This window comes from Callithrix jacchus, chromosome 14, assembly GCF_049354715.1.
Source record: "Callithrix jacchus isolate 240 chromosome 14, calJac240_pri, whole genome shotgun sequence".
NCBI classification, from domain to species: Eukaryota; Metazoa; Chordata; class Mammalia; order Primates; family Cebidae; genus Callithrix; species Callithrix jacchus.
In genome coordinates, this window is record NC_133515.1 from 91,692,435 (window position 1) to 91,713,217 (window position 20,783).

Sequence of the window (20,783 nt, forward strand, 5' to 3'; positions counted from 1 at the left end):
GGAGGGAGCAGCCAGCTCTCCCCCAGGAGCATACACATCCACGACGCAATTCCTCCGAGGAAAATTACTCAGGCAGCCATTTATTAAAACACAACTGCTCCCGAGGAGGCCTTTCGGCAGTGGAAATACCAAATAGCTTTGAAGCTCCAGCCATCCCCGAAACCGATGAAGCAGGCTTCTAGGCACTATCTGACTTTTAATCTGCTCATTCTTTCCCCCATCTGGAAGGTCTAATGAAATGTTACACTGTGAGGAAACACAGAAATCAGTAACTTCAGAGGGCGGGGACATAGATTTCATTTCTTGCCTTGGTCTGCTATTTGCATAAACCTCAAGGGAATATCTGGGAGAAGAAACAAGAAAAATAACAATATCTCTGTGCTCACTGGGGGCCAGGCACTGTGTGTGAAGAATGACGACGTTGTGTATTTAACCCTCTTGCACATCCCGGGGAGGGACTTTTCATCACCATCTCTATGGCAGAGGTGGCCGGCGCTGCCAGGTCTGTGCCCTCCTCTTTCTTGGGGACCACAGCTGGACAACACTCTCCAGCTCTGCTTTGATTCTAGCTGGAGCCATGTGATGAGTTCCTGCTGATGTGCGCAGTGTGTGTGTGCAAGTGACTTGGGCCCTTCCAGACCCATGTGGGTAGAGCAAGATGTCTTCTTCATCTCTCTTTCCCTGTCCATTGCAGAGGAAGGTGAGGCGCAGATGGCGGGGATGCACTGCACAAGGAACCTTGGTTCTTGTCGGGCTCCTGGAGCAGAGCTGCTCTCACCAACCCACCCCACACTGCAGCCTGAGAAAGAAATAAGCTATAGGATTAAGCCACGACAGCTTGGGGTGGTTTGTTCTAATAGCCTGCCCTGACTAATGCCATCTTGATTTCCCAGGGGAAGAAGCAGAAACTCAGAGAGATGGAAACGACTTGCCCAAGGTCACGAAGAGCCTGGCTCCAATGCAGCAGGAGCTGCCTGAGTGGTAACTAGGCCTGGCTCCCTCCCCAGGTGTCCCCGGTGAAAGGCCCACGTGGCTGTTATGAGGCCAACTTCCAGGTTCAGGCAGAAGCCTGCCCCTCCTCTGCAGGGACGGTCTCTCTCTGGCCTCCACCCTGGGCAGAGAATGCAGGAAGGACAGAGGCTGGATGCTGGCTCATGGAGACAGTCTCCTTCCAAATGCCTGACAAGCCCCGAGGACAGCACATGCTTTGCAGAAAAGGTCAACTTCAGAAAGCAGGAGACTCAGCAATTCCCCAAATAGCCAAACCCTGAATGCAGGCTATCCCCATCAGAGCACATAAGCCCCATGGAAACAGAACAAGAGACAGAGGGAGAGAACCAGAGACACTGAGGTGGGAGAGCTTCCCCAGCAGACCTGGTTCTAGCCAATGGGTGAACCCCTGTGCAGATGGGGCCTCTCATCTGCAGAAGCCTCCCTGGGCATCTGATCTTCCAGGCAGGTGGGTCTACTGGGACTAAAGTAAGTCCTCTAAACGCCTAACTCATTTTTGTTCCTTAATAAATACATATACAGAAAAAGATGCCGCTGAAGAGAGGAAGGGAACAGTATTAACCAGGGAAGAAATATAATGGCTAAATTCTGAGAGGCTATTTTAGACAAGAGATCAAAGGGTTGGAAATTAAAATAAGACAAAAGAAAACACCACCACCACCCTGGTTGCCTGACTCAGCCCTTTAGACTTCTTAATGCCATTTCCCAAGGCCATCAGTATGACGACAGTGACTTCTCAACACGCAGCACACAGCCCAGCCCCTCCCAGGAGAGCTCATTACTTCGCAGGATTAATTCTTCAGTTTTCTAGACAGTTTGAGCAGCCACACCACTACGGCCATGGCCTGAAACAAGAGCTTCTGGATGGAGGACACGCCTACTGCTCCTAGGATCTGCACCTGGGGGCCTACCCCACAAATCATCTCACACAAGAAGGCACCGGCCCTGCTGTTGTCCATTGCGAGCACCAGTTTTAAGGTTCTTTTTTTTGGCTTGGGCTTTTTTTGAAAGTTTTCTTTTTTTTTAATCCTGTTTTCGATTGTGAGGGGCTTGAGAAAGAACGATGAAGTTTCTGTGTCTGAGACCAGGAATCTGGGGAGGGTTTGCTGCCTCTGTCACTCAGATGACACCACCCTCCATTGAGGGTTAGATCCTGTCTCACTGTCCAGCTATAACAAAGAGATGCACAGAGGTACTGCGGACTTTCAGCCCATCAGCAGCCGTGTCCAGGCACTCAGCACTGTGCCGGGCTGGGAGCGCTGCAGAGACGGGTTTGGCTGAGGACTACCCTCAAGGAGCCCATGGTCTGGCATGGCTGAACCAATCCTCAAGGAGACTGGAGACCGTAAGACAGGCAGTGGCTTCTGATGAGCATGGAAGGGAGCCCCTTGAGTTCTGGGGCCTGGTTCTCTCCTCTGGCCTTCTCCATAGCTAGGCATATAACTGCCCATCTTCTGTTCATCCACTTTTCCATCCATCCATCCCATGCACCCACCCATGCATTCACCCATTACTTCTCAACCATTCAGAATTCAGTTCTGAAATCTGCGTTTTGTCTGCTCCATTCCCTCCTTTGTCTGACAGTAGGATCTTTCTCTCCCACAGGGAGCCCCGTTAGCTATGGCTGGGTGTTGTGCCCCACCCCTGGGGTGAGCATGTGACCAGGCCAGGCAAATCAGGGTGTTCTGTCCCCTGGCATAAGAATTGATTCAGGGTCCTTGACCCACATAGATCCAAATCCCATAGATACGATGTATGAACTCCAAAAACAAAGGTCTCTCTTCCTTCGGGATCATGCCGAGGTAAAGATGTTGTAAGCGGGGCCAGCTCCGGGCTGTGTTCCCTGGTCATGAGGTGGGGATGGTCTGCACGGCAGAGGATGAAGCCAGCCAGAGGGCAGTGGAGGAGGGATGGCGCGGTCCTATGGTACATGAGTGACTGAATCTGGCTGTGCGGAAGCCTGGGCTGCGTCTCTCTGTTACAAAAGCTAACACGTTTTCGTTCTTGCTTAAGTCAGTTTGAGTTGGGGTCCCATCTACTGCAACCAAAAGAGCTCTATGTTCCCCACATGTTCTCATTCATGAATGGGAGCTGAACAATGAGAACACGTGGACACAGGGAGGGGAACATCACATACCGGGGCCTGTCAGGGGCGGAGGGCTATGGGAGGGATAGCAGGAGGTGGGGGGATTGGGGAGGGATAGCATTAGGAGAAATACCTAATGTAGATGACGGGTGGGATGGATGCAGCAAACCACCACGGCATGTGCATACCTGTGTAACAAACCTGCACAATTTGCACATGTACCCTAGAACTTAGAGTGTAATAATAAAAAAAAAGAGTTCTCTGTTCTAATGTACCCTCCGAGAAGTGCCAAGTTCTGTGCTGCTGAAGATGAGGTTTTTGATGTAAGGATGTCTTTGTGACTCTTTGGGGAAGAGGGAGGATTCAGAGAGAAGGAGAGGGAAAGAAAGGTGCTCAGAGGAAAGGACAACATGGACCAGCACTAGCCAGTAACCTTTTCTGCAATGCTGGAAACGCTTGCACGATCTGTGCTGTCCAATATGGGAGCTAGTAGCCCCTGGCCTGTTGAGCACTTGACAAGTGGCCAGTATGTCTGAGGAACTGAAGTTTACATTTTGTTCAATTGTAATTGAATTCAATACTGGCTAGTGGCAACTGTCCTGGACAGTGCAGGTGTGGACCACGGCCCCGGGGGAGGAAGTGTGAGGAAAAGGGAGCACTTCCGAGGGACCTGGCAGGCACAAGGGAGCGGGATGGCAGGACGGGAGCTCGGATACAGAAGATCCTGGGGACACGGAGGCAAATGGCCCAGGCGAGGATTGAGGAGGGTTGGACATGTGGTGGGGGAAACAACTAGGAGCCAGAAACGAGCAAGTTCCAAAGTGGGAGGACGCCAGAGTCAATTCACAGGGCTGGTGGGCGGCACGCCTGTTCACCGAGACAAGGATTACAGAGGAGGAAGGTCTGGGGTGGAACGATGGAATGAAGGCTGCTTAACAGAAGGTGGAGCTTATAGACACAAGCTTTTGGAGTCATTGGAGTTTAGGGAATAATTGGCCAAACTGTGGAAAGAGAAAAGTATACCTAAGCTAAACCATGGAGACTGCCAGGAAGAGGCTGGAGGAAGAGAATGAGGAAATACAGCATATGAAGGAATCAGAAGGAGGCAGGATGATAGCTGGGCACAGTGGCCCGTGCCTACAATCCCAGCACTTTGGGAGACCGAGGAAGGAGGATCACTTAAGCCCAGGAGTTCCAGACCAGCCTGGGTGACATAATGAGACCCTACCTCTTAAAAAATACAAAAATTAGCTGGGTTTGATGATGAGCCCCTATAGTCCCAGCAACTTGGAAGGCCAGGGCAGGAGGAAGGCCTGAGCCCAGGAGGCAGAGGTTGCAGTTAGCCAAGATCTCATCACTGCACTCCAGCCTGGGTGGCAAAGCTCGAGAACCTGTCTAAAAAAAAAAGGAGGTAGGAGAGGATAGCAAAGCATCATCAGTCTGCTAAGATTATTATTAAATGTCTCATTTTTCTTAATACAGACATATTTGTGAAGTAACTGAAATTTATCCCTTTCAACATCCAATCTTAAACAAGCACAAAACATTTTAGCCATTTAAAAGACAAAATATTCTGCAGTACACTGCATACTTCCCAATATGCTGAATAGAACTGAATGTAAGAGAGACACCGGGGCTGTGAATCAGTATGATCTCCAGAACTCAGGGTCCCTATGCTCGTCGGCCCCGGGCGGTTGTTGTGCTTCCTAAGTGTGGATGTAGAATTTTAGAGTTTGGCAATTGCTTCACCTCTGATGAGCTTCTAGCAAAATTTTCTTCCTGGTATGATCTTTCCCAACCCTTCTCTGCACCCTGGCCACATCAGGAGTTTGCAGAATTTGCTCTGAATGTGGAATGCATGTAATCAATCTTACAGTCGATTTGTATTTTTTAAAGAACAATTCTGAATTAAAGCCGGAGGGACTGATGGTGAAGAACGAGCGAGATTTTGTGTGCACACATGTGGTGATCCCTATTTGTTTTGTCAGTCACTCAGAGGTGCCTTCTGTTCCTTCTCTCAATCTAGGCTCCAAATCTCTAGGAAAGATTTCCAGATCAGTGAGAACTGGTGGAAAAAGCAAAGGCCCTGACAGCCTTGCCACTCGGAACCTCTTATTCTGAAAGAGATCAATGGCACAAATTGTCACACTGTCACAAATGTGCAGCCTAGACAGCTAACAGAGTGACATATTCCACAATATGTCCCTCCCCACAACCAAAGATCATTCTCACATTCACCCCCACAAAGCCACAGGCACACTCTTCTGAGTGTCTGGAATGTATGTTTCAGTCACGATTTTAGCTTCCTGCATGGCAGAGAGAGGCTGGGATCTGGGTGGCAAGGAGCTGACAAAGGATGACAGATAATCTCCTCGTTGAGGGTCTAGGCCAAAAGCTTTTAGACATCTTGATAAAGATAAAACAGAACAAGAATGGAGCCAAACAGATACGATGGAGAATTAGGAATTCCAGCTTTGCACCAATGCCATCTGGCTTCCTTGCAAGTGAAACTGACGTCAGGCATCTTTGTTTCTCAAAGTGTGGTCCTTAGGTCCAGCAACACTTGAGACGTTTTAGAAATGCAGAATCCACTGAGAAGTGCTGCCTTACTCAGTTCATAATTCTGTTTCCGTGGCCAAAGGAATCCTGGACTCCGAGTCAAGAGAAACCGAGATCCCTCCTAGTTCTGCTACTTATTGGTGGTGTGAATTTGGGTAAGTCCTTCTTCCTTCTGGTCTGTTTTCCCAAATGCTAACTGGGGTCCAGCCAAATAGGCTCGGTGATTACCCTCGTTCTGATTCTCAAAGTGAGATCTGTAGGTACACTCAGTGCTTCCAAAGCAACTTTCCTTTCCAGACCAGAGCCCCTTCTTCCTCACAGATAAATCACCATGGGATTTGGAAGTATTTCCTACTGTCATGAAGCCTGCGGCATGAATCCTACCACCCTTTGGACACATTCCAAAACCTCTAACAGCCCAAAGCACCAAACTAGGATCCAAGGAGCTCCTTGAGAACCTAGCCTTCCATCCCTAAGTTTGTGGTGCCAGCTGCCCTGAGCCCTGCCTCTCCAGGTTCCCACTCGACATGCAGCTTCTTACAGGTGGCCAAGTTCCAAATGCCCCAAATCTCAGCAAAGAGTGATGAACCATCCCTTCCCAAATACCCAGATGGGGCCTCCTACTTCCTTTAGTCCCTGCAGTTCTCTGCTCCAAATTCCGCCAACAGATGAATCCTGGTATCTTGTATGGTTACAACTCTGCATTCTAAGCATGAATGCAACTGACATAATATTGGGCATGAGTGGTTACACAGGATGCTTCCTTCTGATCTGCTGGAGAAGTGTGTGTGCCTGTGTGTGTGCCCATGTGTGTGCCCGTGTATGTGCCCATGTGTGCCCGTGTATGTGCCTGTGTGTGCGTGCCCGTGTGTGTGTGACTGTGTGCGTGTGCCTGTGTATGTGTGTGTGTATGTGTAGTTGTCCACGTTTCTGCCCACTGCAGGAATCTGCAGCTCAAACTCACCCTAGAAGTTACTCGTCCTTCCTAAAGGACTTTAAATGCCCTTTCCTGCAATGTAGTATGATGGAGAAGGTAAAGGGGGGAAGCAGACCCCTCCCCCGGAGGCAACAAAGTGTTCAGAGGGGAGCCAGGGGCACAGAAGCTGCAGCACTGCCCATGAAGGGTGGTGGCAGCAGCACCCATCAACTGAACCAGCCAACAGAGCCCAAGGGCAACAAGTGACTCAGAGGGAACTCAGGACAAATGAAAATTCAGAGACAGAAAGTCAGACTGCAAGAAAGTGGCATCCAGGGGCAAGGTGCAGTGGGACCAGAGCAGCATATGCACTTCAAGTTCTTCCAAGAACAGGGATGTAATGAACAAAATGGGGATGCCAGCAGGTCCAGAACAGCCCTTTCCACCACACCTGGGGGTGGCAGGGGGTGGGAAGAGAGGGAGAGAGAGAGCGTGTGCACACATGTGTGTGTGAGATGTGTCTTTCATGATTTCATTAGGTAGGAAGGAAACCAGAAGTTTGTCTTAGAATGTCACGATCTTTCCTTTACTATATGTGTGGTACCTGTTTATCTACATCAACCAGAACATAAACAGTACAGAGCTTCTTTTCACAGCATGGGCTCAGGCCCTTCCAACAGATTCTCTTTGTCCTCCTACAGGCCTGAGTGCAGCAAACCTTCATGGAGAGTGATCAGGACTCAAGATTCCAGCATTACTTTATAAACGAAAAGGTCAGCAGTCCCCTTCACAGGCTGCTGTGCCGAGGCACCCTCTCCTCTGAACATGGGAAGCATTGCCCGTGAGTTTGATGGGTCAGGCCTTCTGCCATTCGAAGAAGAAATCAAATGGTCCCCATGGCAAAATGAGGAGAGTCAGCCTCCTTTAAAGCCTCCATGGCATGCCTGCTCGAGGCTGGCACGGCCCTGATGGCACCAGACCAGCCCCCTGCTGCGACAAATGCCAAGGTGTCACTCTGAATTACAGGCCAGGAGCCAACCCACCCTGAGGGCCAAGCTGCTGTCCACATAGGGTACTCTAATTTCTGCAGCTTGAAGCCCCTTGGGTCTTGAGGATGGGGTCACCCCAATCATGATGCTGGGAGTGGCTGGTGCAGTAAAGTAAAATTCACCCCTCCCTTGTCAGGTTCAGGCCACACGTAGCCTAAGAGAGCCACGTGAGAAAAATCAAGTTAAACCAGTGGTGCGATATGCGCTCACCCACCTTTGTCTTGACAAGAGAACCTGACATTTAGGAAGGATACCTGTCGCTCTGAAAGGGCCTGGCAGTCAGAGAGGGCTTCTGTTTCCCATACTTTGCTTCTCAGACCAGAAACCACATCCTCCGCTAAGCAGTCCCCTGGCCAGAAAGCTGGCTTAGGCCTTGGATTCTTTTGTTGCTCTTCTTTAATTGTTTTTATTGTAGTCAAATACACAAAATCTAACACTGACCATTTTAGCCATTTTAAGTATATATTTCAATGGCATTAAGTACATTCTCAATGTTGTACTTAACAGGCAGTAGAATCAAGGTATAAACCAAGGTATAAAACATGGTAATGTAAACATTACCACTGTCCATTTTCAAAACGTTTCATCTTCCCAAACTGAAACTCTATGCCCACTAAGCAGTAACTATCCTTTCCCGCCTCCCCCAGCCCCTGGTACCCACCATTCCACTTTCTGTCTCTATGAGTTTGCTCTAGGTACCTCATATAAGTGGACTCATATAATATTTATCCTTTTCTTTGTCTGGCTCATCTCATTTAGCATAATGTCTTCAAAGTCCATCTATGTTGTAGTAGGTATCCATGACCATAGCATTGCCTTCCTTTTTAAGGCTAGATCATATTCAATTGTATGTATACAACATATTTTGTGTATCCGTTCATTCATCAATGGACACTTGAGTTGCTTCTACCTTTTGGCTACTGTGAATAATGCTGCTATTAACATGGGTGTACACATATCTGATAGAGAAGCCCTGGATTTTACATTGATTTTAATCTTCTCTTCTCCTGTGAGATGCAGGCCTCAGTTTGTGGCCATGTGAGGCTTGGCTCTGACTTCTTTGGAGGCAGGCCAGGGTGAGGTCTCCTGAGAGAGGATAAGGAGGCACTTGTGCATGAAGGCCCAGCACAGGACTTAAAGCGTTAAGTTCCACAAATGCAGAGACTGTTCTGTCTCTTTCCCTCCCAGAGCAATCCTGTGACATGCTGGCAGGAGCTGCATTTCCCAAGGCCACAGGAAGACCACAACAGGCCCCTGTGCCCAGCCTGTCCGGTCAGGCCACATTTTTAAAAAATTAACTAATTTTATGGGGATATAATGTTCATAAAGGAACTGTCCAAATCTTAAGTGCACAGTCTAATGAGTTTTGACACATGCATGCATTTGCCTAACCACCACCCCAACCACAATGCAGACTATTTCCACCAGCCTAGAAAGTTCCTTCATGCCAGACTGCATTTTAGCAGTTGCTTTCAGGGCCAGTTGATACAGGATTAGGAGATCCAAAAAGCCTGCAGGTGGTTCTAGGCTGTGAAATCCAAGATGCCCTCAGCTCTAAGTTAGCAGAAAAGGCACCGTGTTTTCTTTCTAATTTTGCAGTTGACTAGCCACCCACAGTAGTCTGGCAAGGGAATTTTTGAAGCACTGGAGCCCCAAAGAGACTGTGGGACCTCAGCTTCACTCAACAACTCAAAACACATTCATGCTACGAGCCTCTCTGTGCCACACACAGAGCTGGACCCTGCTGTGGCAGGAAAGGGGCAGCTCAGGGCAGCTGGAGAGACACTGAGCAGGTGAGAAGGAAGATGGGAACTTGGGCTGGAACAGAAGTTAGCAACTTGTGATGCTGCAAAGAAAAAAGTCATTCTGGCTAAGGCCAGCCAGAAAGGCTTCTCGGAGGTGGGGGCATTCACCGTAGCCTCTGAAAGGACCCACAGGATTTCAACAGAAAACAAGAAAGAGTGGGAAATTCCAGGCTGGGAAGATACAGTGTGTCCATGAAGGCACTGAGACATAATAACCATCACTTCTTGAATGCCTATCAAGGAACAGGCATTGGGCTACCTGTTGCACAAATGTGATTGTATCTAATAAAAATAATGATGAGAAGGACCCTACAAGGTAAGTCATACTAACTGCAACGTGGCCCAGTGGCTTTCCAGGGCCACAAAGCATTGTCCCTGGAGTCAACACAGGTCTCATGGTCTGAAGCTCAGGCTGTTCTGTTTCCTGTGCTGTGGGAAGAGATACGATAAAAGGGGTGCTCCACAGTGGGAGGTGGGAACAGAACCCCTGGGTGCTCTGAAAGGCCTCCCTAGAACTGGGGACTTTTTCAACTACTGGCGGGCCCTCACTTGGTTCAAATATCAATTAAAATGTCAGGAGCAACATTACATACCTCAAAAAGCGCTGTGCAAATACCTCAGAGTGGACACACTTGTTTATTTAAAACACACACACACACACACACACACACACACACACACACACACACACACACACCAGGACAGGTACGATGGCTCATGCCTGTAATCCCAGCACTTTGGGAGGCTAATGCAGGTGGATCACGAGGTCAGGATTTTGAGACCAGCCTGGCCAACAAGGTGAAACCCCATCTCTACTTCAAATACAAAAGTTAGCTGGCGCTGTGGTGGACACCTGTAATCCCAGCTACTTGGGAGGCTGAGGCAGGAGAATTGCTTGAACCCAAGAGGCGGAAGTTGCAGTGAGCTAAGATCGCACCATTGTATTCCAGCCTGGGTGACAGAGCAAGACTTTGTCTCAAACAAATAAACAAAACATAGGAAAACTATGGTAGAAAAACTACCATAGGAAAGTCTCACGTATTTAAAATAAAGGTAGTTAATTAGTAAATGTGTTTTTTTTAAAAGCAGTCTTATTGGTACAAAATAGTCAAAACCAGATTCACAAAGGTTGAACACATAGCTGGCTTGTAATTCACATTTCAACTGTCCACAAGTGGACCTTCTAAACTGTCAGCACAAGGAGATTCTGTTCTCTTCATTGGCATAAATGCCCCAATTCTTATTTACAGTGTGAGTCCCGTGAGAATGGGGGGTCCTCACACTGTTACAAATGCCATCTCCCTTCCCTGTACCCTACCCAGCCCAAACACCGCACCCCATCTGCAGCTGCCAGGGAAAGCTTTCAGGGAGCTCCCAGGTCTCCCAGCTTTGATCTGCAAGCCAGTGTCAGGGCTCCCCAGAGCCTGCGTGGAGCTACAGCCACGGCCCATGGCTCCTTGTTTGGCATCAGCTGTTTCACTCCCGGCAGAGGTTCATGTTTTCTCTGATGCCAAATGCCATGAATCCTGTTGGGCCAGGAGCTACAAGTCTCCGCAGAAACCCTCCCTGCTTAGACCGTCCCAGCCTTCTTTCCAAAGTGGGTAGAATGCCAGCCCCAGAGGGTGGGGGAACTCTCAGAAAAAGACTTTCCCGGATGCAGGAGCCCACATGAAACCCATGTCCCAGGACTAGTCCACAAGCAGCCACATCAGAAGGCACTGCTTACTTGTGCACACACAGATCTGCACACACATACACCACACTTACACACTCACCCTACACACATACACCACACTCTTACACACTCACCCCCACACACTTATGCACTCACCCTACACACACCACATTCTTACACAGCCTACACACACCCCCACACTTATGCACTCACCCTACACACACATACACACCACACTCTTACACACCCTACACACACATACACAAACACTGCACTCTTACACTCACCCCCACACACATACACACCACACTCTTACGCACTCACCCTACACACACATACCATACTCTTACCCTACACACACACGTATGCACTCACCCTACACACACACCACACTAACCCCCCACACCACACTTATGCTCATCCTACACACACCACCACACTCTTACGCACTGACCCTACACACACACATTCATGCACTCACCCTACACACACATACACACACCACACTTACACACTCACCCTACACACACACCACACTCATGCACTCACCCTACAAACACACCACACTCTTATGCAATCACTCTACACACACACCACACTCTTACGCACTCACCCCCACACACCACACTCATGCACTCACCCCCCCACACACACACCACACTCATGAATTCACCCCCCCACACCATACTCATGCACTCACCCTACACACACACCACTCAGCACTCACCCCACACACAACCACACTCATGCACTCACCCTACACACACATACACCACACTCATGCACTCACCCCACACACACACCACACTCTTATGCACTCACCCTACACGCACACACCCCACTCATGCACTTACCCTACACACACATACACACACTCATGCACTCACCCCACACACAACCACACTCATGCACTCACCCCACACACACACCATACTCATGCACTCACCCCACACACACACCACACTCATGCACTCACCCCCACACACACACCACACACATGCACTCACCCTACACACACATACACATCACTCATGCACTCACCCTACACACACACACCCCTCATGCACTTACCCTACACACACATACACACCACACTCATGCACTCACCCCACACACACCACACACATGCACTTACCCTACACACACATACACACCACACTCATGCACTCACCCCACACACACCACACTCATGCACTCACCCTACACACACACACCCCACTCATGCACTCACCCTACACACACATACACACCACACTCATGCACTCACCCTACACACACATACACACCACTCTTACACACTTGCCCCATGCACACACTCACACATACACATGGTTTCTCTGCTGCCTTTGGACACCGGGTCTGCCGCATGTGTATACCTTTTCCTCCCTGAGTATCTCCAAACCACTTTATGTGCTCAGGAAGAACCGAGAGACGCTCTCACACAGAGAAGCCACTGGTTGGCAGAAAATTCCTTGAACTCGCCTAAGACCAGGCCAGGCAGCACCTTCTGCTTTTCAGTTTGGGAGCCTGTGAGTTGCAGAGACTTGGAGGGAACCCTCCCCTCAGCCCCCAGTCGTTCTCACCGCAGCTGAGCTCCTCCTCTCTGCCCATGTGCATGCACAGCTGTGGGGCTGTCTCCCTTCTCAACAAAAGTTTGTCTCTCTCCAATTGGTGGCCTGGAGCTGGGCCAATCCTCCCCTTACCCTGAATGCGCCTCTATTTGCAGAGGCCTGTGGCAAAGTCTCCCTGCCCTGACCCGTCTCCCTGTGCAGAGGGTGTAGTGGGAGACACTGGGAACACACCTCCTCCCACCTGACACCCACCCCCATGCTGACCCCAAACCACAGGCTTCTAGTGAGCTCCTCACCCACCAGGCCTCTGTCCGGAGTTAAGATAATCTTAGAATCTTGTCACTCCAGTGGTTAATTCTTGAAGGAAGTGTTTTTGTCTCAAAAGAAAGTGGAATTGAGATTTTAACACAGGAGCAAGACAAAGTCTAGCCTTGGCGATGCGCAGCCCATGAAGGCCCAGGGAGGGGCCCGGGTGCCGCCCCGGGTGCGTGGACTTCCCACTCTCTCTCCCCCTGGCCCCCCCCACTCTGCTGCAAGCCAAGCACATTGCAAACGGGAGCACTTTTTCTCCTTGCCAGTGAGCCGGCGCTGTCTACGGACTGCAGGAGGAGGCCATTACAGGGAGTTAATAGAGTTTTAAATTTGTTTTTAAATTTTATAATGCACTTCATCAAATTCAGTGTCTGAGTGCAGCATTCATGTTCAGACCAGGCAGCATATGCCAAATGGCCCCAGCCTTTCCCTCCGCCCCTCTCCCACCAGGAAAAGTTAACTCTTTGGAGTAACTTCCAGGCATGGCCCCCAAATAGAGCGGGTTCTGGTCTGTGGGGGTCGTTCTGGAATGGACCCAGTGGAAAGGCTGCTGACTGATTGGAGATGCTCTGGCAGCTTCCGTAGTCAAGGGCTGTAGAGGCTGCCACTGGGCCTTGGTTGTCCTGTGGAGGTCCCTTACTGAGGGGGCCACTTGGGAGTCATGGCGACTTGGTTCTTTCAGGTCCACATCTCTCAGGGTCCCAGGTATCAAAGAAAGTAAGAAAATACCCGGGACACAGGCGTGGAAAGTGAATAGTGCAGTCTGCTGATGAGGGGCAGATGGGAGCACATTTCTGCTATTTTTTTACCCAGAAGGATTTCCTTTAAGGACATGTTCAGCTGAACCTAGGATCATTACTGTAACTTGGGATCAGCTGCTGCAGAATTGGAACTAAGTGAGATTTATGGGCCCACGGCTTTGTGAAGAACATCTTGGGTACCAGGACTTGCGGCAGATCCTCTCTGTCACTAACTGCAGTCAATCTTGCTTTTTATTAAGCTTTAATAAGTGACTCTGGTTTTAGGGAAAGTTCTGGAATAGATATTCCTGGCAAGTGAAATCCCATTGGTCCCAGGGCAGTCTGTAATAAAGCAGCTCCCTCCTGGCGGCTCTGAGGCAGGGACTCAGCTCACTGAGGCCACCGAGCCCCATGAGGGAGGTGGAGGGTCACCTTGCCAGCACAATCTGGCAGTGGGTGGGTGGGCGACGGAACTAGTGGGGGCGGTTGCCTGTTCTTCTCCCTCTTCTCCCTCGTGCATGACGACACTAAGCCTCATCCCCCAGCTAGGTCCCATGGTGGCAATGGTCTGCTTTTGAAACATCCCAGGCAACAAGAACCCAACATGCCTGTTTTTGGTTAATGGAACCCGCAGAGTGGCTGAACCCTGGCCCCAGCTGTCCAGCCACCATGTGGCAATGACTTTCGGTCACTACTGATTGGAAACTTGTCAGTACTGGTGACAAGGAGGAGAGATGCTTCTCAGCCAGGCTTCTGCCGAGTCCCAGAAACAGTTCCAGCTCCCCCTCCACCTCACTGCATGTCCAGGTGCCAACCTGAGCTTTGCACTTCTTAAAACGAACATACTACAAATAGAAAATGAATGTTTCTTTGAGGCCACACACCCAGTTAAACAGCCCACCCTACTTTTCAACTCTGGGGAGATTCTGCCCATGTCTGCATACTTCCAGACAGAGCTCAGTGCTGTGTGTGGCTTCAGACTTCGCATTTCTAAGTTCATACAGACACGAGAACTGATGGGATGGGGCAAGAACCCTTGGCGACCTCCGCCCTCCTGAGCAGATTCAGAAACAGATGCTAAGAACTGGGCCCAGGCCGGATGTGGGATCTGGGGTGGAGCTGGGCTTGGCAGCTGGGCGGGGGCAGGGGATGGGCTGGGATGGAGGGAAGAGCATCTTGAGGTGATGGGCGTCTTTTTGCATTCAAGGGCTTGCTGGCTTCCAACTTGCTACTTACTGCATTGAAAAATATTCCACACGATGGAAGAACTATTTTCCAAAACAAAATGCTAGTATTCATCAGGAGGCGCGGGCTGTGCAGTGTGAACAATTCACTTTCGTTAAGTACCATATGGCCGCTGGTAGGAAAACGCTAACATGTTTCAACAGTACAGCTGGGGTAGGGCTCCTTTATTCACCGTGCAGATGGCTCTAATTGACATCTCTCCTAAAACAGGTCTCCAGCATTTCTGCAGGATCATTAGAGTAATTAGTTATTAAATACCATCACCACTTTTAGAGAGGGGGTCTGATCCTTGGCAACATTCCAGTGCGATGGAACTGAACAGGTTGGGAGGACAAGCTGTGGGAGGGTCCATGGAAGGGCGTGCGAGCTCCTCCTCATCAACGGCAAGGCCAAAAGAGGACAAAGACTTCTCTGATTCCAGAACAGCCTCCTGGAGAGAACTCAGGCTCCTAGAGGGCTCTCTGCCACAGTTCTAGAGTTGGCGCTGCCTCTTCTTTGGCGGTGTGACTGTACATCCCTCAATCACCCAGCCCCAATTTCTTTATCCATTAAATGGGGTAATAACTACTGCCCTCCTGGCCCTGCAGAGCTGAGGCTACATACTGAAGAGCACATGGCAAGAGCCAGAAGGACTGAAGTGCCAAGTCTGAGCTGGTCCTGATGGCTGTGCTTGACACCCAGCTTGATCCATCCTCATCACTTTGGTGAGGGACAAGCTGTGGCCTCTCAGGACATGGGCACACCTGAGACTCAGTCCTTGATGCTACAATGGGCAAGCCTTTCTCATGCTGCGGCCAGAACCCAGTCTGCAAACACTGGCTATCCAGGCTGTCTCAGGAGGAGTGGGAGGCTCAACCCAGCCTCCATGAGCCCCAGAGCCAGCCCGCAGGTGGAGGCTGGTCTAAGCTAGATCCTGTATCTGCACTAGACCTATTACACTCTACTCTCCAAACCGGCCCTGAAAACAGCCCTATCTGCCCTCCCTCTCCTCTCCAGTATGCTCATCACGTCCAGTCAGCCAGATCTACACCGAGCCTATGCTTTGGTGAGGGCGGGTGGGCAACAGGGGCTGAGGTGGGGGAAAAGAAGGAGGAAAATAAGAACCATGACCCCTGCTCTCTCTCAAGAGACTGAGCACACAAAGGTCTCAGCAAACCCCATACTGCAGCATGCATAGTGGTGGCGTGAACCCAATATCCACTTTAAAATGGAGCTCTCAGCCACCCATGGGGGCTCATGCCTACAATCCCAGTACCTTGGGAGGGTCAGGCAGGAGGACTGCTTCAGGCCAGGAGTTCAAGATCAGCCTTGGCAACATAACAAGATCTCATCTCTATATATTAAAAAAAAAAATAGCCAGGCGTGGTGGCATACACCTGTAGTCCCAGCTACTTGGGAGGCTAAAACTGTAAGATCCCTAGTTCCCAGGCATTCTAGACCTTAGTGAGTCATGATCGTGTCACTGCATACTCCAGCCTGGGTGACAGCGAGACCCTGTCTCCTAAAAGATGAAATGAAAAGGAGCTTTTCAGCCAGTACTGTATACTTCAGCCCTATATATGGGTACAGGGTGTCTCAGCATCAACCCCAAAGAGATGCTTCTAGTGACAAGGGGCGGATAAGGGTGAGCTGGGCCTGTAGGGATTACACCCGCAGCAGAAGCTCTGAGCCCCATCCCCAGGGCCCAAGGGGCAGCCCTACCCCAGCAAACTCACAGATGTGACTCTCTTGGCTTCTACACCACACACGAGTCAGCACCGCCAGGGTGGCTGCAGAGATAGCACCGTGAATCAGGCTGCGTTGGCAGGAAAGAAAGGTGGTCTGGGGATGTGCATGCCCCTAGGATTTCCTCAAAAAAGTAAATACATGTGTCCAAAGGGTAATATGGGTTTAGGAAGTAGTCCACTCTGAGATCAGTCCCCACTGATTGGGGGTTAACAGCATGACATTATTAGTTGAATTTCACAGTCTAATCGGTTTCCTGCTTTATTGATCAAAGGACTTGGAACAATTGTAATTTCGTGAGGCTGAAAAGTGAAATTCTGGGCTAAGGGAATAAGGCCAGTGGCTCTCTGGACTCAGGGGCCGTGCAAGGCAGTGCGTGGCCTCGTCCTGCACCGCCCACCTGACAGGGACCACAGAGTCCACAGGTGACAGCTCCAGTCATGTCTTCTTCCTCGAGCTGGTGAAGCACACGGAGGGGGTAGGAACTCGTTACTAACCAGCGTCGGAAATAGAGACCAGCCTCGGAAACAGCCCCCCGCCCCACGACACCCAATCCCACACCCACCTCCAGCCATTCCGAGCCCCAAACCGGCCCAGGGCCTCATTGTTAAACACCCTCCGTCAGCAGAGCCCCATCTGTGCGATGGAATTTTTTTTGTCACTTTTTCAAATCAGAATAGAAACAATTTTTAGTCTATAATTACCATTTCTTTTCTCAACAGACAAATGTTTCCTTTTAAATTGTAGGGCGGAAAAAGCAAAGAACAACATTTTAAACCAAAAAGAAAGACTAAAATTAATTTCTTCTTTACAGAAAAATAAAATACAACAGCTCTTAGAAGCCAGGTTTTTCTTTTCCCAAAAGAGCAACACATGCAGCAGTGTGTTCACTGCCATCATTAACTCCCATTTCAGAGGCGGGTCCTGGACGGGTGGTGGGGTGGGGTCCGTAGTAGCCCAGGGCCTTGCACCCTGATCTCCTGGCAGAGCCTGGGCTGCTCCTGGTGTCTATGTTTGCTTGGGACGAATGGTCCAAAACCTTCAATGCAGAAAGCTGGCTTGGGGTTTAGGGCTCCAGGAATCAAGATCAAGGCCTGGGAACTACCAGTTGCTCCTGTGGAGCCTCGGGGTGTAAGCCAAGCACCTGGCCCTCAGTTTCCTCACTTCTAACATGAGAGCACAACGCATGTGGTGAGGTTGTGGGAGGATTCCGTGGGTTGTTTTGGAACTCGAGAGCCCCAAACCAATCCTGCTGCTTTCACCATGCCGTCAAGACCAAGAGAAAGGCTCGAGCTCTGCGCCCCCAGAGCCTGAACAGCTTCTAAGTTCTGCTCACAGCTTTGGAAGCCAGCAAGCCCCTCCACCCGCCACAGGAAAGGGCAGTCCCTCCCTGTTACGGGCTCCACAGTCTCCGAGCATGCAGGAGGGGTGCTGCAGACAGCATGGTGGGGCTTCTGTGCTGGGCAAGACCCACAAGAGCCCTACAGATACCGTGTGGTACATAAGTGCTGCCTGGCCCTCAATGGGGTGGCTGGGGGCAGAGGAGGGATTCTGAGGGAGGGACAAGCATGTGTTGGCATTAAAGAGGAGGAGAAGCAGGTGGCATTTAAGGACTGGAAAGAGGTCCAGTGTGGCTAGGCAGGGCCTGCTCAGGTGATGAAGCAGAGAGGCAGGAAACACACGTGTTCTCTGTGTCCAGGGTCTGGGGGCCCATGTTAAGGAGCCTGGTTACAGAATGGGCCAACGATGGCTGAGGTCGCCCGGTTCTCCTGGCTGAGGCTCCATCCCCATCCTGGCTTCCTAGCAGAGCAGTGACACGACGCATGTCCACCAACGCAGGATGCCAGCCCCGTGTGGTCACTGTGCAGCCTACCATGCTAAGCTCTAGCATGAAACCCTGCATGGGCGCCCCGCTACCCAGAGCTATGCTGGTAAATGTTTAATGCCTGGCTCTGCTGCTAGTGGTGGACAAAAAAACCCACCCAGACCTTGATGTGTGGCGTCCACCAGTCTCTGTTGTATAAATATTCCCACTGTGCTGTTTTCAGCTACTAAGGTGCTGTCACTGAATGAGAAGCAGGGAGGAGACATTAACAATGGGCTTTTGGGAGCCACAGAGCCAGCCCCAGCTCACCACACCCTAGAGACCTGTGAGCTGGGTGTGGAGGGCAGGCCACGGAGGTACTTCTGTGGACATGTGGCTGCGGCTGCTGCTCTGTGACCATGAGGAGGCCAGGTTGCTCTGGTAGGCAGGGAGAAGGGCAGGCCACCAACCCACCAGGCTCCTGTCTCTCCCCTCCAACCTTCAGGGGTTTTCCCCACAATCTGCTGGATCTTATTCAGACACCTCACCTGGAATTGAGGGCGTCTCATGCCTAGCGCCCCTCACTCTCTCTCCAGGATCTCCTCCCCTGCCCCTGCAGAGTCCTCTGCACTGGCCTCACACCTCCTCGGGGTTCCTTAGTCACACCATGGGCTGTCCCAGTGCCAGGCCAAGAGCACAGCATTTGTGGTCCCTCTGCCCTCCTGCATGCCCTGACCACAGCTCTGGTTTCCCTCCCCTGTGACACTTCCTCCGAGCACCCACATTCCTCTGAACTGCGTGTGCTGGCAATGAACTAACTCCATCGGTGCATGTGGGCATCCCCTGCTAGACTGACACTCCATGCCCCTTCCTGCTAGAACAAAGGCTCCAGAACCTTCTACTCAATGACTCAACACTCCTCCCAACTCCAGGTTCTTCCTAACCTGCTTTTACCTTTCGGCCTTTATCTTCCTCTCAAGGAAGCAGTGGGGGCCAACATTAGGGCCCCGCACCTCTGTTTCTGAGGACACAGTGGCTGCCAGCCCAAGGATGTCAGGGACATGACTTGCTGTGGCCAAGTGAGGCCAGAAGGGTGGCTGGTTTGCATCAGGAGGGAGCTTCGTGCTGGCCCCAGGCCACAGTAAGACAAGTGGGGCCTAGGACAGTGACACAGGATCCCTAGAATGAGCCTAAACAGGTGGAAGAAGGCAACTGGGCGTCCTGCACACCTGACAGCTTTCTAAAAATAGCAGGTGGGCCCTGGCTCTGCCGGTTCGCCTGAGGGAGGGGCAGGGGCTGGGGCTCATTCGGCCTCTGGGGAGCGAGGCAAGTCCTAGCAGGTTCCACGCCCTACTCTTCACAGGCAGGGTAAAACTGGACCTGCACCAAGCACAGGACAGGGGTCTGGGCCTGCTCCTGCATCACCTCCCCCTTAGCTCCGTCCCATTGAATGGCCAGAAGGAACTGTCCCTTGGCTGCTGGTCATGCAGGAGAGAGAGGAAGGGAGACAGGGCAAGAGCATTTGCCAGCAAGCTCCGGGCACCATTTCTTCTTGGCCAAGGAAGCTGGGTACACAGACATCCTCCTCAAACCAAGGCACTGACGGCATCGAACAGAAATGTCACAGTCTGAAGCCACATGGTGCAGTGGAAAACAAGAAAAGAAAAGAAATTCTCTGGGCCAAACCTCAGAAGTGTCCTCTGCCCCCCTGGTCCCGCAGGCTCAGGAATGGGCAGTGGGCAATGAGACAAAGGGAAAGTTCTCCTCCAGGCGTGGGCCTGGCCTGAGCCTGTACTCAGTTCTCGAGGCCTCTCTGGCTTTTTCCTTCCTCCTACGCATCTAGACAGGAATACCTAGCTCCTAGCACCTTGAAGTCAGGCGTTTGGCCTCCCTTTCCAGCACCAGTGCCACGGCTGCACCTGGGGTGCTCAGCTAATTCCGGGACATCTTTGAAAAACAAATCTCATTCGTTAAAAGTAACAGTACATATTCTTATGAGCCAGAACGTCAGCAAATTTTGGAGATCACTAAGACATCCAGCTGAAAACCAAAGTCTGAGGGAGTTTGGATAACAAAATTCCAGGCAGCAAAACTACTTCTAAGATCCCCATCAAATAGAAAAGGCCTCCTTCCTCACGTGGAAAATGCCTTCCAATTCTTTTGCTGAGAGGCAAGAAGACTGGGAGGCTTTTGTTTTCCTGTAATATTTTCATACCAAATGCATTCTGCTCACCATGAAGTCCTTTAGAAACTTTTGACTTTTAAATCTAGCTTTCTGGGGACTT

General features: G+C 50.7%; 1 protein-coding gene across 6 annotated transcripts in view; it reads right to left on the reverse strand.

Annotated features, from left to right (window-relative positions):
* Window positions 1-20,783, reverse strand: part of KLHL29 (kelch like family member 29) — a 316,146-nt gene that overhangs the window by 161,423 nt on the left and 133,940 nt on the right. The gene's annotated exons all lie outside the window — the stretch shown is intronic.